The 13,432-nt window shown below is 44.7% G+C and overlaps 1 pseudogene; it reads left to right on the forward strand.

The window, feature by feature from the left end:
* The first annotated feature begins 3,697 nt into the window (after positions 1–3,697).
* On the forward strand, positions 3,698–13,432 carry LOC147427357 (uncharacterized; annotated as a pseudogene).

Raw genomic sequence — 13,432 nt, forward strand, 5'->3', positions numbered from 1 at the left:
CATGAAACATTCTCATGAACGTAGCATACTTTGCTATATGTAGAAACGACCCTTCGTTAAGGTGGTTTCATAGCACTTGTAATCACAACAAGTCTGTACTTAGTACCCGACAATTTTTGGCCACTGAAATTGTTCCTGATACTGTGTGTGTCAATTGGTCTAATGAGCGGATGCGACCAGTACCTAGGGACTTCGTCGCGACACATCATTTCGAATTGGGCGCCAGTGTCAGTCCCAAAGACTCATATTCTCCACATGTGGAATATGTCTCAAGTAAGGATGCTAGGAAAAGTGACATCCATCAAGTACGAGTTGTATTTGTGTGTGGAGGTAACTACGAACACTCTGCGACGCGAGTGAGAGGGACCCTCATTATCATGCTCCACATTGGCTAAACCAAACTCCTTGAGTTCCTAGACCATGTTGTATCCCATGTGACAACATGTGCCAAATCGAACCCTACAAGTAGGTTCGTAACAGTGTAAGGCAAAAAGGTAGATTGGACACTTGGCCCAAAATACTTTGTGCCGACATGCACTTGGCATGGCTCTGTAATATTCAAGCGTACTTATACGTCTTGAAAAAAAACAAGCAAAGCGTATGAAAAATGGAATAACACCAAATTAATAGATGCATACCTGGATTTTTGAACGTAATGTTCACTTACCAGTATTCAAACGGAGAGGAGCACATCTCCTACCTGAAAAACCAATAGCATTGCACTGGGAACTGTGGGTGTTGCCTTTGCAATCCAACCCCTTTGGTTAAAATCTACGTAGTCAAACCCCTTGGTAAGACCCTTTGTAGAAACTGCTCAACTAGCAGGTAACGGCAACCAACATAGTTAACCGTGTACATAATGATTGGAATCAACTTGAAAAGTTGAGTTTGTCCGCTACCGCATGGTAGATTGCGGAATTCTTTCCTTGAAAGTCTAACTGAGAAAGATCAAACTGTGATCCTCAATGCCTATGGGGTGATGTAGCAGTCACCCGTCGGGTCGTACCCCAAAACAATATGTCCATAGACACTCCGTAGGGCTATAGAGAGAGCAGGTAATCCACACAAGTGAACTGGCTAGCTTGTGTGGACAGCCATGCTGTCACCACTGATTGCTGCATCTATACTTCCTTATAGAGATCAACTGTTGTGAGTTGAAGATTATCAAAAACTCAGCTTGAGTGTTGCACTGAAAACATGTAGTGCAAAAAGGACACCCTAAACATCCGTAATGACAAGACTCTTGCTCGTGCATTAACGTCGATGTATACTTCCCTGGGTAGATCTGTTCAATCTTGAAAACAATCACCCTAAAGAATGCCAATAGTTGGGTCCTGCCCTTGGCCTGATAATGGCTCTTAGCCGGTGTGGCTCATAGCCCTTATGCAAATTAGTGTTCAATGAACAAACCGATGACGACTAATTTAAGTAGCATCTTAGCCACGTGCTAGCTGAGAGTTAGAGCACCTTGGCTCAGACTGACTCACGAGCAAAAGACGTATCCAAAGCTTCTTAGAAGATTTTTTATTTTTCCCTTAAAGAGAGGGAAAGAGAGAAGAATGACATGCTGGACTGAGGAATTTTTCTTAAGTTTTTAGAGTGTGTGCCCAAACTGTGTGCTCTTACGCATCTTGTGTCTGACTTGCAGCTTATCGTATAAGCATTCCACAGATTTTCGGTATGACTGTCTCATCAAGAGAGATAACAGAAAAACACAAAACTCACTCCGACCCACCTACCTTGTAGGGGTCGTGAGTGTATGAGTACGACATAGCTTTGGCACTTTGCTTCGAAAATAAGTGCTAGATTGAGGTTTCTTTTAGTATTGTTGGGTGGTAATAGCAACCAACCATCAGGTTCAATAATCCATCACTTAGTCTGTCCTTGACAGAGTGATAGCGGAAGCGTAATCTATGAAGTGGTGGATTCCATGCCACTTGCGTAGCATGCCTTGCAGGAAAAAGCGTAAGCCCTTGGCTAATATGACAGCCTCAAGCGTGAGAGCGGAAACCAAAAGTGCCTTGCACATTCTGCATTGGTAGTGGTACATCATAATGGGATATCACCAAACCTAAAATGGGAGCAAACTGCTGGTCATGCCAGTTCCCCCAACCTGTGTGCCAACGTCCGTGATTCGAGGTCAATGGGCAATAACGCGGCACAAGGGAGAAGCCTTGCTTCGTGTAAAATTGCCAAAGCACTTTGCTTTGCACAATGATAGTAATTGCCAAGGAAAGTGTAAACATGGAAAAAACAAGAAAAACTTAAACTTGGCGAACTTGGTTGTTGCTGTAACCAGTTGTCCCAAGATTTTGTAGGAGAAAACTTGCTCATAGATGGCTCATAGCCCTATCCTTCCCAAGTTGTATGCTCATAGCATATGCCAAATATGGGGAGTGTTAATTCAAGAAGCCTGATGTGAAGCCTTGCTTCATAGAAATATGTTTGTGCTGACAGTCAACGAATGTGGCTACAGATATCATAAAAAGAATCGACCTTGTCGAGCAATTTCAAGTGAAATTAACCAGTATTGTGTGGCAAGCATCCTTTGTCAGTTTGTAGAAATAGTGACAAGGAGTCAGCCATGGCGAGCAACTTGCTGCCCACAACAAATCTAGTAATAGGCCATGCCTATCTCCTTGAGATACTGAAAATTGGTCCTTGGCCGTTCCTTTGAAGCAAAATGTAACCTATGACGAGCGTGATCGATCAAGGTACTCAGGAGAAGCCATGCTTCATATAACTATGTCCGTCCTCATTGCCAACAAATGCTATAAGCGACGACAGATGTCATAGCAAAGAGAGTCGACCTTGTCGATCACGCACAAACAATTGACCGTGTTGAATTGTAATGTAATGGAAAAAATAGTAGAACCCGTGCAAATTATGCAGCTCGTACCTACTTGGCTCTACGAACGATAGCCGTGATCATCCATGCTAGTGCATACTAGAGTTATCAAACACATGCTCAATACTACTCTACTTCTGGCTGCCCTGGGCCTTGCCCAATGCGCAACCAATTTGGAATCTTGTGAGAACTTCCATAGCATTGCCATAGATAAATTCTACCTATCTCTTGGCCGGAAACTATTGCACCAGTCGGAATTCACAAAACCAAACAAAGTGCAGATGATTGTAAAGAATGCAACAAGTAATGCCGAAACATAGACAAAAATACCTAGAGCGTTAGCAGATGCACCTTGAAGCCTCGCCAAGATGCCAACCCACGACCTTGTCGTGCATGGTGTTGGATCTCGAGTCTGGTGTCCAAATCGATTCCTTTCAAAAACACTAAAGAGCCTCGAATCGGCATCCGCTAGTGATGTCGTGCATTCGATTGGCAATCCATGGCGAAGGTAGAAACCGTGTTGCCATAGCCTTATGGTGAACTGGAAGCCTTGATTCCCTAGCACTGCTGCATGCATGCCTTGGAAAAACCACCGTTGCCTCTCTTCGAGACACTCATGCATCTTAGCAAACCGGTCAGTTAGTCCGCGAATGGCCCTTACGGAGCATTGCGTACGCGTGCAGCCATGGCTCCTTCAATCGTTGCATGCAACCTTGGGTGGGGAGTGGCTAGTTCTTGGATGCATAGCCTAGGCCTTGCCTGTGTGTAACTACCCTTGCATGGGCAAGGTTAGGGCATATATTTTTTTTAAATAAAAAAACTTTGAAAAAAAAGAACCTGCAGGTCGTCATGGCGGCAGCAGACTGCGCAAGCAAGGAGGCTGAGAGGGTCGATGCTGTACACCGTTTCCGGGAAAGTCCCTGTGACGAAAAGTTTCCCCCACGGCAGCGCGAAGCCATCCCCACCCTCTGCGTTCAGATCCGAGCAGGTCGATTTCGGCTTCGTCTTGTGTGCAAGGGCCGCTTCCCGCGGCCTGCCTGTCGGCTCCCCTATCGAATCAAGGGACTATGTCCCCGCCATGACGACTTGACGACCATCGAGAGAGAGAGAGAGAGAGAGAGAGAGAGAGAGAGAGAGAGAGAGAGAGAGAGAGAGAGAGAGAGAGAGAGAGAGAGAGAGAGAGAGAGAGAGAGAGAGAGAGAGAGAGAATATGCAGTATAGCAAGGCTTCCTCCTCTTCCGCCATAGCTCCTCCATGGCTCTCCCCTCTCCCTGGCTCTGATACCAATGTGAGACCGAGGGGGACTGGACCATGCAACTCTCCACCCAACTGTGCCATATATAGACTCCTAGCCCCTAAATATAGCGCCCCTTGACCGCATGTCCGTCCTGGCCCTTGGCCCTGCCCTTGGCCTGACACCACACTCCCTCAGAGTGTCCACGTGGACATTCTACCTACCTCATTTAATGAGGGCCCTACCGGGCTACCACCTTCCAAAGTCGCCTCTAAGGTAGCGGTGACTAAAAGTCAAAACACGGGAAGCAACATTGCATCCACCTCACGGAAACCCTCTAGTACACCATGTTTGGACTGGGTATTTCTCAATGAAAATTGGGAATATGATCTACACACGGAGACTTTGACCGACCTATACATGGGCTACACATACCATGTGGGTTGGTTAGAAGTTGTACAATCCACATCTAGTGCCACTAGTCTAGAGGAACAACAACACATGATCTGCAATGTCATCCATAGGATTATCCAGTCCGAGAGGCAAAATCGAGGAATAAACATACCTTCGACGGGTACTATGCAATTTTTAGACACTCTATCACAAATGGAGACTCCCCCAGTGAGTCCCATCGATCCCCCATATGTTGTTTCGCCAGGGGTCTCAATGCAATCTGAGCCCACAAGTGATAGCTTTACTTTTCCAAGTCTAGCTCATCTTTCCCTTGATGACACCACGGCTAGCTACCATGCCTACCCCAATGATGGGCATGCCAAGAAACACACCATGGACCTCATTTGTTAGTAAAGCACCACTACATGGTAGCTCAATGCCTGCAACAGTACCTACAAGTGTGTACCAATCGTATGCGCCTATGGCTCACACTCATGTAGTCCCTACCCCTCCCATTGTTTCAACTACCTATGCTCCACAACCACAATACACAAGTTCTTATTTCCATGGGACTATACCGGCTAGCATTAGCATGTCACATCCGACGTCTGCTATGCCTAGGGCCACTCATATGAACTATGGACCACCACATGGCACAACATTGTACCCAATGTGGAACCCAAGGACTTCCTATGCGCCAAGCCCAATGCCAATACCTACTCCACATGTAGTCTCTGGAGCACCTTCACCCACGGTGCCTGCTCACTTAGGTGACTTGGCAACATTTGCTCAAGCTATAGGTTGATCTATTGCTGAGAATATGCGTAACGCTCCTGATAGAGAGCCTAGAAGTAAGGCAGTACAAATAGCCAAGCTCACACAAAAATTTAGTGGAGACGGGGATGTGAGAAAGCATATCGAAGTGTTTGAACAAATATGCGATTCTCTAGGAGAACACAATGACCTACATAAGAGCAATGCTTTAAGCCTAACCTTAAGTGGAAAGGTAGGGGATTGGTATAGAACCCTAAGGGTGGAAGAAAAAACGATTTACCCTACTCTTAGGAGACTGTTCTTAAAAGAATACATACGAGAGGGAGTGCTTTGGGGTGTAGCCTCTCAGCTCCAGAAAGCCCAGCGAGAGGAAGGAGAGTCGGTGAGAGACTTTATAAGTTGCTTGAAGCATTTGAATTCTCGTTGTAATGCAAATGAACGCTTCAACAATAACCAATTGCTTGATAGATTCATTAGGGGGTTACGACATGAGGATATCTATAATGGCCTAGTCATTAGAGGTATCACCACTTGGGACGCAGTCACCACCAATGCGATCCAATTGGAGGATAATTTAATGATTCAAGGAGAAAGAGTGTCTGTTGAGCCTAAGTCTATTAGCTCACAACCATCGGGGCATCAGCCAATGACCCTAAAGCCTATTGCTAAGGAGCCAAAGATATCTGAGATGACTTTAGTAGATCTCACCAAGGCTATTCAAGAGAGTCTTAGAGACAATCGTGCTCCACAAAACAATCATATGTATCCAAGAAGTGAGCAGCAATGCTGCTCAGTATGCTATGGACCGCATAGTACCAGTGAATGCCCTACTTTTGGAGTAAAATTCAATGGGAACTGCAATGCATGTGGGAGATATGGTCATCAAGCTAAGGATTGCATAGTATTTAAGCGTGCGATGGCCAATAGACCAACCTTAGCATGGATAGACACACCTCGAGTGCCTGCCTTGATGCCGGCCCCACCTATTGAACAAACAGCACAACACATGGTCCCTAGTGAATGCCCTACTTTTGGAGTAAAATTCAATGGGAACTGCAATGCATGTGGGAGATATGGTCATCAAGCTAAGGATTGCATAGTATTTAAGCGTGCGATGGCCAATAGACCAACCTTAGCATGGATAGACACACCTCGAGTGCCTGCCTTGATGCCGGCCCCACCTATTGAACAAACAACACAACACATGGTCCCTAGTTCCCAAAATGTTGTTCAAACAACACCCTTACCAGCTCCAGTGCTAGGACCGCAACCACCACATCCGAGAATCACTTCTGTGAATCAAGTGGGTTGTGAGTCATCTATTGCTTGTTGGGAAGGCAATGAGGAAGATATAGATCCTAATATCGCCTATGGGATGGATGTGCTTGAAGAAAGTCCAAAATACTACATGGAGGACTATTGGGGACAAGTCAAACCTGTATATCAAGTAGCTTCTCTTGCGGCAAGAGGCCAAAATATGAACTACACTGCTAAGAGACCACCTCTTCAATGCTATGAGTGTGGAGGTCCACATCGTGTAGCCGAGTGTCCTATTAGGCTACAAAAGAATGCCACACTAATGCAAACCAATCATGCGAGCACGTCTACAATGCCGATACTCATGTGTAATCGATGTGGCATAGATCATTTGATTGCCCAATGTCCACATCGTGTAGCCGAGTGTCCTATTAGGCTACAAAAGAATGCCACACTAATGCAAACCAATCATGCGAGCACGTCTACAATGCCGATACTCATGTGTAATCGATGTGGCATAGATCATTTGATTGCCCAATGTCCAAATAATCCAAATGCACCGAAGATCACGCCATTAAACTTGATTGAATTTACTGAGGAGCCATCACCAAGTACACCCGTGGTACTAGTAAACGTACTCACATGATCGATGGTCCGAAAACAAAATTATATTCTTGAGGAAAGAGACACGGCATCAATTGCCCAATCTCAAAAAAATAAGAAAACACGAAGAAAGAGATCGCAAAAAGCAGCGACGTCACACCCCAGTTCAAAGACCAACATAGGGACTGGTGACGACCCCATATATATGAACGACGCTGAAGAAGATTCTGATTCAGGTGAAACCATGGAGACCAAAACGACCACTAACATAGAAACCAACAAGGAAGATATTCATGAGCCACAATGGCCAGGATCCAAAAATAAGATAGGAACTTACCCAAACCCTACAGAGGAGATTGAGCGAGTCAAGCAATTAAGGAGTTTGGTAGAAGATAGTCAAAGGGATCTAGAACCAGCACCTAGGAAGATCTAGATTACAGACACCGTGTTCCCTACGCAACAACAACCTCACCAAGTCCATAGACCCTTGGACATACCTAGTGTCATCCAAGAAGAAAGTGACTTAAAGTCATGGGAAAGTGGGCGTACTCACTTCTTGATGGAAATAATGTTTACAGAGGGACTACCTGATCCTATCGAAGAAATGGAGATCCCATGTTCCCCACGTCAAGGGACTCAAGGCCAAAAGGTGCCGTTAAACATTGCGATATTGATGGATTTCATGTCTTCAGAAGTTAGAACCACCATCATGTCCAAACTATATAAAGACCTTGAGCTAGTCTCAGCTCTTCGAGCCTTCCTCAATGGAGAACTGAGGTTTGGGCTACCACAATTTGCACAGATGGATGGAGCTGGGGAGATGCCAATAGAGGAGGAACACTTAGATCCACAACCCAACCTAGATGGGAACCTTGTTATAGAAATACCTGTTAACAAGTTGGGACAATACTTTGAGGGTGATGAATCTAATGCGACTATACCAATCACTACTAAGGAATTAACTGTGAAGGAAATCCTTGATGGTGGCGCTGGGGTTAGCATTGTGACTAAAAATTGCTGGGAAACTATGGGAAGACCTCACCTTGCGACCACAACCATAGTAGTGAAGATGGCCAATGGGTCTATTGTTAAACCTATTGGGATGCTAGAAGATCTCAAGATCAAGGTCTTTGGATATAAAATACGAGTTACCTTCATTGTTATGGATTTCTCCAAACACACTATGGCATCGGAGATGATCTTAGGACGTCCTTTCATGAGGGAAGCAAAAATGGTGCATGACATGTCCAAAAACCATGTCTACCTGCAGTTCCAAGATTCTGTTATTCGAGTGGATCTTGTTATTGGTCGAGCACATCCTCTAGGAAACTAGTTTATAATTGATCATAGATCTGACACCATAGTTCACTCGGCCTCATTGCAGTATTGTTACACGTGTAAAGAGGACACTGATGTTGGGGAAGATTCTCCTTATATGGATGTACTACCTGGGATGACTAAGTCGGACAATGTGGATTGGGTCCACCTAGCAGCAACCATAGACACTTGGTGAAACAGGGGGAAGACCTGGGTAACACCTGAGGGGGATGAAATGCATTATGCCTGTACCTTTAAATATGCTACAAGCAATGCATATAGCTTCTGGGAAGACTCATCCTAATATAACGAAGAAAACATACAAGTGGGTCTCTAAAGCTTCTTTAGCGACCATGGAGGATGCTAAAAAACAGAAGCCTTGTAAGAAACGTCCCACTCGCTCCAAGAAATGTAAATGCTACACACCCGCTCGAGAGCTAGTTTGGGTAACAAAGAAAGAACGATTTGTTCCACCTAGCTCAACAAGGGGGGAGTCCCATGAAGCTTCTATCTCCTCATGTAATGCATCCATAGAGGTAAAAGCTTCTCCACATCGTCGACCTACAATAGTGGACCTCCATAAAGATACAAAGGAATCCACATCTCCCAGTGTTCAAGAATCACCTAATGATCCACTTCAAGTTCGATCCTGGGAGAGTACCTTACCACCCTTGCAACTCGATGAGGCACCTAAGGTAATAGAAAACTACTGGAAAAAATCCTCACCTGTTACCGACTGGAACAACTAGTTTCAAAGGGTGAGGAGCACATTTCAAACGGTATGATCTACCCAAGGAAGGGGGGAGTGTTTCCTGACATCCATCATTCTCTAACTTCCCTCTCAACCTTCCTCCGTGACCTCTTAATCTCCAATCTTAGGGAATGTATATATAAAGACTTATACTCACAAAAAATCAAAAATAATAAAGAGCAAGAGCAATTAGTAAATGAGTATGCACAATAAAAGTCAAAACATTGACTCAGACCTACACATTCGCATCTGGTACACTGAAACAAAAACCTATGTCATCAAATACCTTTGATCCCCATCACTCGAGTGATGGAGGGTAGGTAGGATTAATACAATAGGAGTGTTTTTGTTTTAGAGTTGAGTGATTAGCAAAGTTCTTTTTTCCCACTGATGTGCCTCCTAGAGGTATTCCTTGTGTTTCCTAGTGCGTACAGGAGCGTGTTGCTGTTGTTAGGATTTGGAACTTCATGGAATCTTTATCTCGACTCACTCTTCAAATCAAGCGCGACCATGGACACAAACAGGTGTTTCTTGTCCATTAGCATTGCCCCTTATCTTTTTTGCATCTATGATTGTCTACTTTGATTGTGATTGGTAGCATAATATCCAGCACCTTTGCTTAGTAACAAACATTTAATTCAATGTAATTTTTTTGTCATAATCACTTGTCTAGATTTAAAAATCAAGCAGTCCGACTGAGCTAGTTTGACCAAGTTTGGTGTTAGAGATCTTCTCTTAATACCATGGGGAATGCCTTCCTAATAATCAATGGTTACTTAGGTTCTTAATCCGATTTAAGCAGCATTGTGTGAAATGTACTAGGGCTTTCTAGTGGGCTTGACCCTATTGACCTTTAGCTTAAGTATTATAAAGGGAGTTTACTAGTGTGATGAGCCTAGGGAGGTGTATCAGTGTTATATGACCCCCCAAAGTTACAAAATTAAAATGATGAAAATGAACAAACAAAAAATCAAAGTGCCACAATGTAAAATCTTAAGTTGGAAGAGAAATCTCAGCTTGATTGGGTACTTCACTCACATGTATCGCCTATGGTACTAGAGCCCTAGAGGTTCCCAGAGTGGGCGCTTTTCCTTGAAAAGCAAAAAACCCAAGGCATACAAAATAAGCACACACATCAAAATTGAATCACTGTGAAAAGACTTTGGGGGGTCAAAGAAAAGGTAATCAGTCAAGCGATGATTTCATGAGAAATTCCTTTTATCGTAGCTTAACTACAAGGTCTTCTAGGTATAGCCTCTAGTCAGCCCTCGAACATGAAATACTTGGCTCTCGTGATTAAACAACTTATTTGACCAGAGAAAATTAAGAAGCTTACCCATGGTATTAATAGTCGATCTCTAGTGCCTTTCGACCGTTAAATTAGCGACCCCAGACTTGTTTAATTTTTTACCTTTACATCTGTTTATGCATTTGATTACATTGCAATTTAATGTTTATTGTTTGCTGACAAATTGTTCAAAATTTTGTTACCAATCAATTTGTCTGCCTAAAACTGCATATGCTTTTCAATCGCTTATGAGAATGCAATTACTGTGCCAATGTTGTTTGATTTTGCAGTGACTGAACAAGGCTAAGGACATTCATCTCAAATGCTCTTCCACCTCGACGAACAAGCTTCAACTCAAGAGCTTCCGAGGACGGAATCTACATCAGGAAGGGGGGCATGTTAACCCTCACGGCTCACGGACACCTTATCACCTACGACGGACGTCGTAACCTACGGCGGACATTGTATTATTTATTTGGTAGTGTCAGGTACCGGGCTTGTCGGTCCATTAGGAAAAGGGTAAGAGTGATCGCCGATGAGAGGCGCACTCTAACTGGAACATTCAAGGGATTAGTTGGCTAAGCATGGGCGCCCAAGTGTGAATGGGGCGAGCTCATATAAAAGTCAACTAAACCTAAAATTCACTCATTCTCTCATTTGTGCAATAGAAGAGTGCTCTTGCTCCATCTCCATCTCCATCTTCTTCTTCTTCACCTCCTTGTGTGTTTGTATGAGAGAGAGAGAGAGAGAGAGAGAGAGAGAGTGGGTAATCGAGCATTACGAAGGCATGACGGCGGCGGCGAAGCGGTTGAGCGCGGTGAAGCGGCGGATCCTTCTTCTTCGCGGCGAGGAATCCTCCACGAAGCAAGCATAGAGCGGTGAGTGACACACCATCGCCTTCTTTGAGCTTACTAGTTTAGGCTTTTTGTGTGCTTGGAGCCATTTGTGGCTCGCACACGGTGTATTGGTAACTTCCTTGCATTGACACGTGCGACATACGCGCACACTAATCAATACATATCTCATTCTGGCCTATCGCCTACAACTTGCCACGCCTCTGAGTGTTCTCTCTCTCTCTCTCTCTCTCTCTCTCCATTTTCTGTGAGTTTCCTTTCTCTCACATGGTATCATCGCAGCGAGAGGACAATCATGCCTTCTCTGTGCCCCACCATGAATCCCCCTGCGCTGCTAGTGTTTCTATGGGCAACGAACCTCATCATGGTTCTCCTCGCTGCCCTACAGCGAGTCCTCCATAACTCTGCGGACTCTCTGTAGAGGCGAGGTGTTCATCCTTCAGACCCAACGACTCCAAGGCTGCTCAAAACCCACCTTTCCCTGCAGACAAAGCCGCTTGGCTTGGCCTAAATTTTGGACTCTCTGCCGACGTCGCAAGGAGTCACATGTACTGGCAACCGGCAGTGCAACACCTTTTTAAAAGGGTTAAACAAGCCCCCCCCCCGCCACCCCCGCCCGTTTAAACATCATTTAGGTTTGAACTTAGGCTGCTTACAATTGTGGTCTATACCCTAGTGCTTTGACTCATGATCTTCTTCGCGGGCGCATGGGTTAGATACTTGCTAGTAATAAACCAACATGTTTAATCAATTTTGGTGATTGAACATATCGCCCTTTGTGCAAATGCAAGGCCTTGAGAAAAATTCAAGTGTTCGAGAACTGACTTGCTGGACTGGCTTAGTAGGTCAACATAAACGCCACATGGACGACTCTCAAGGGTGCCACATCCTTGAGAGTTTGTTATTTATAGAGAAGCAAGCCGCTTTCCCTCCCTCCTCCCCAACCACACATGCCAATGCTGACGATGATGAGACAACCATCATTGCAACATTCCTCCATAACCTGACTGCTGCAGAATTGCTAGTGGACACACTGCTGTCGGTACCGCCTCCTCACTTGAGTCGCTTCTCTCAATCAACACCAACAAGGAGAGTTATTTCCTTGGGGAGCTCTTGCATCCTCAATTAGTGCAGCCCCATGCTGCCTACAACTCCCTGGTTTTAGCTCGCAAAGCTTGGTGGCATCTTGAAGCGAGCAATTCAATAAGCAATATTGCACCGGCTGCCTCTTGGGACGTTTCTATCCAACCTCAAAGCATTGATATATCCACCAATGCTACAAAAAATTACAGAAATCCATTGGTTGCAGGTAATCAAGACACCTCTTTCATTGTTGGTCCCACATGCCGCTTTTGTCGAAGAACCCCGCACAAAACCTGCTCAACACCGATGACCCGCTTTGACGGTGAGCCACCTCGCAAGCCTCCTACATTGAGCGGTGTTTTCCACCTTTCCTCCAAGGATTTGAGCAAATCCAATCTCTGGCCTCTCCTTAAAACTACAGTAAATAACTATTCAAATCCATTCTTCAAGCTGGATTTACTTGTTTCTTACATGGTTGTAAACCTCCCACCTGAGAATCAATTTCACCCTTTACCAGTTGAAACATTCTTCCACGCTGACTCGTAGATATCTGATGCTGCCGGATTCTCTTTGACACCACTGCTGTTGTTGGAGTCATTTCCAATATTGTAGTTGGAGTAATCAAAGGTCTTATGCAAACACCGAATGGTTGCCTACTCCCATCGTCTTCCATTGTTTTTGACCCTGGTGGCCTCGCCTACAAGAGCCCTACCTTCCATTCTGAGCTAACTCCTCAAACTCACCAATTTGTGTGTGTAACCCTCATGGAGGCTCTCCTGTTCATTCAACACATGGTACCTACTCTCATATTTCTTACCTTGCTGCCCTTTCAACACTTAACCTCGATATCAACTTTGACTCTAACCGATGATTTCATGCTTTCACTTCGCTTGCGGGGCGAATGTGCAATGTCCAAGTTCATGAAATCATGCATTCAATGGACCTGACGAAGAATATCAAATCACATGCAAAGTGAAGATCCGATTTGAAGGCTCGACTCCTGATGAAGGCAACCATCGACCCTGGCTAA

The sequence above is a fragment of the Adiantum capillus-veneris genome, chromosome 23, assembly GCF_014529385.1.
Source record: "Adiantum capillus-veneris isolate H3 chromosome 23, ASM1452938v2, whole genome shotgun sequence".
Classification (NCBI taxonomy): Eukaryota; Viridiplantae; Streptophyta; class Polypodiopsida; order Polypodiales; family Pteridaceae; genus Adiantum; species Adiantum capillus-veneris.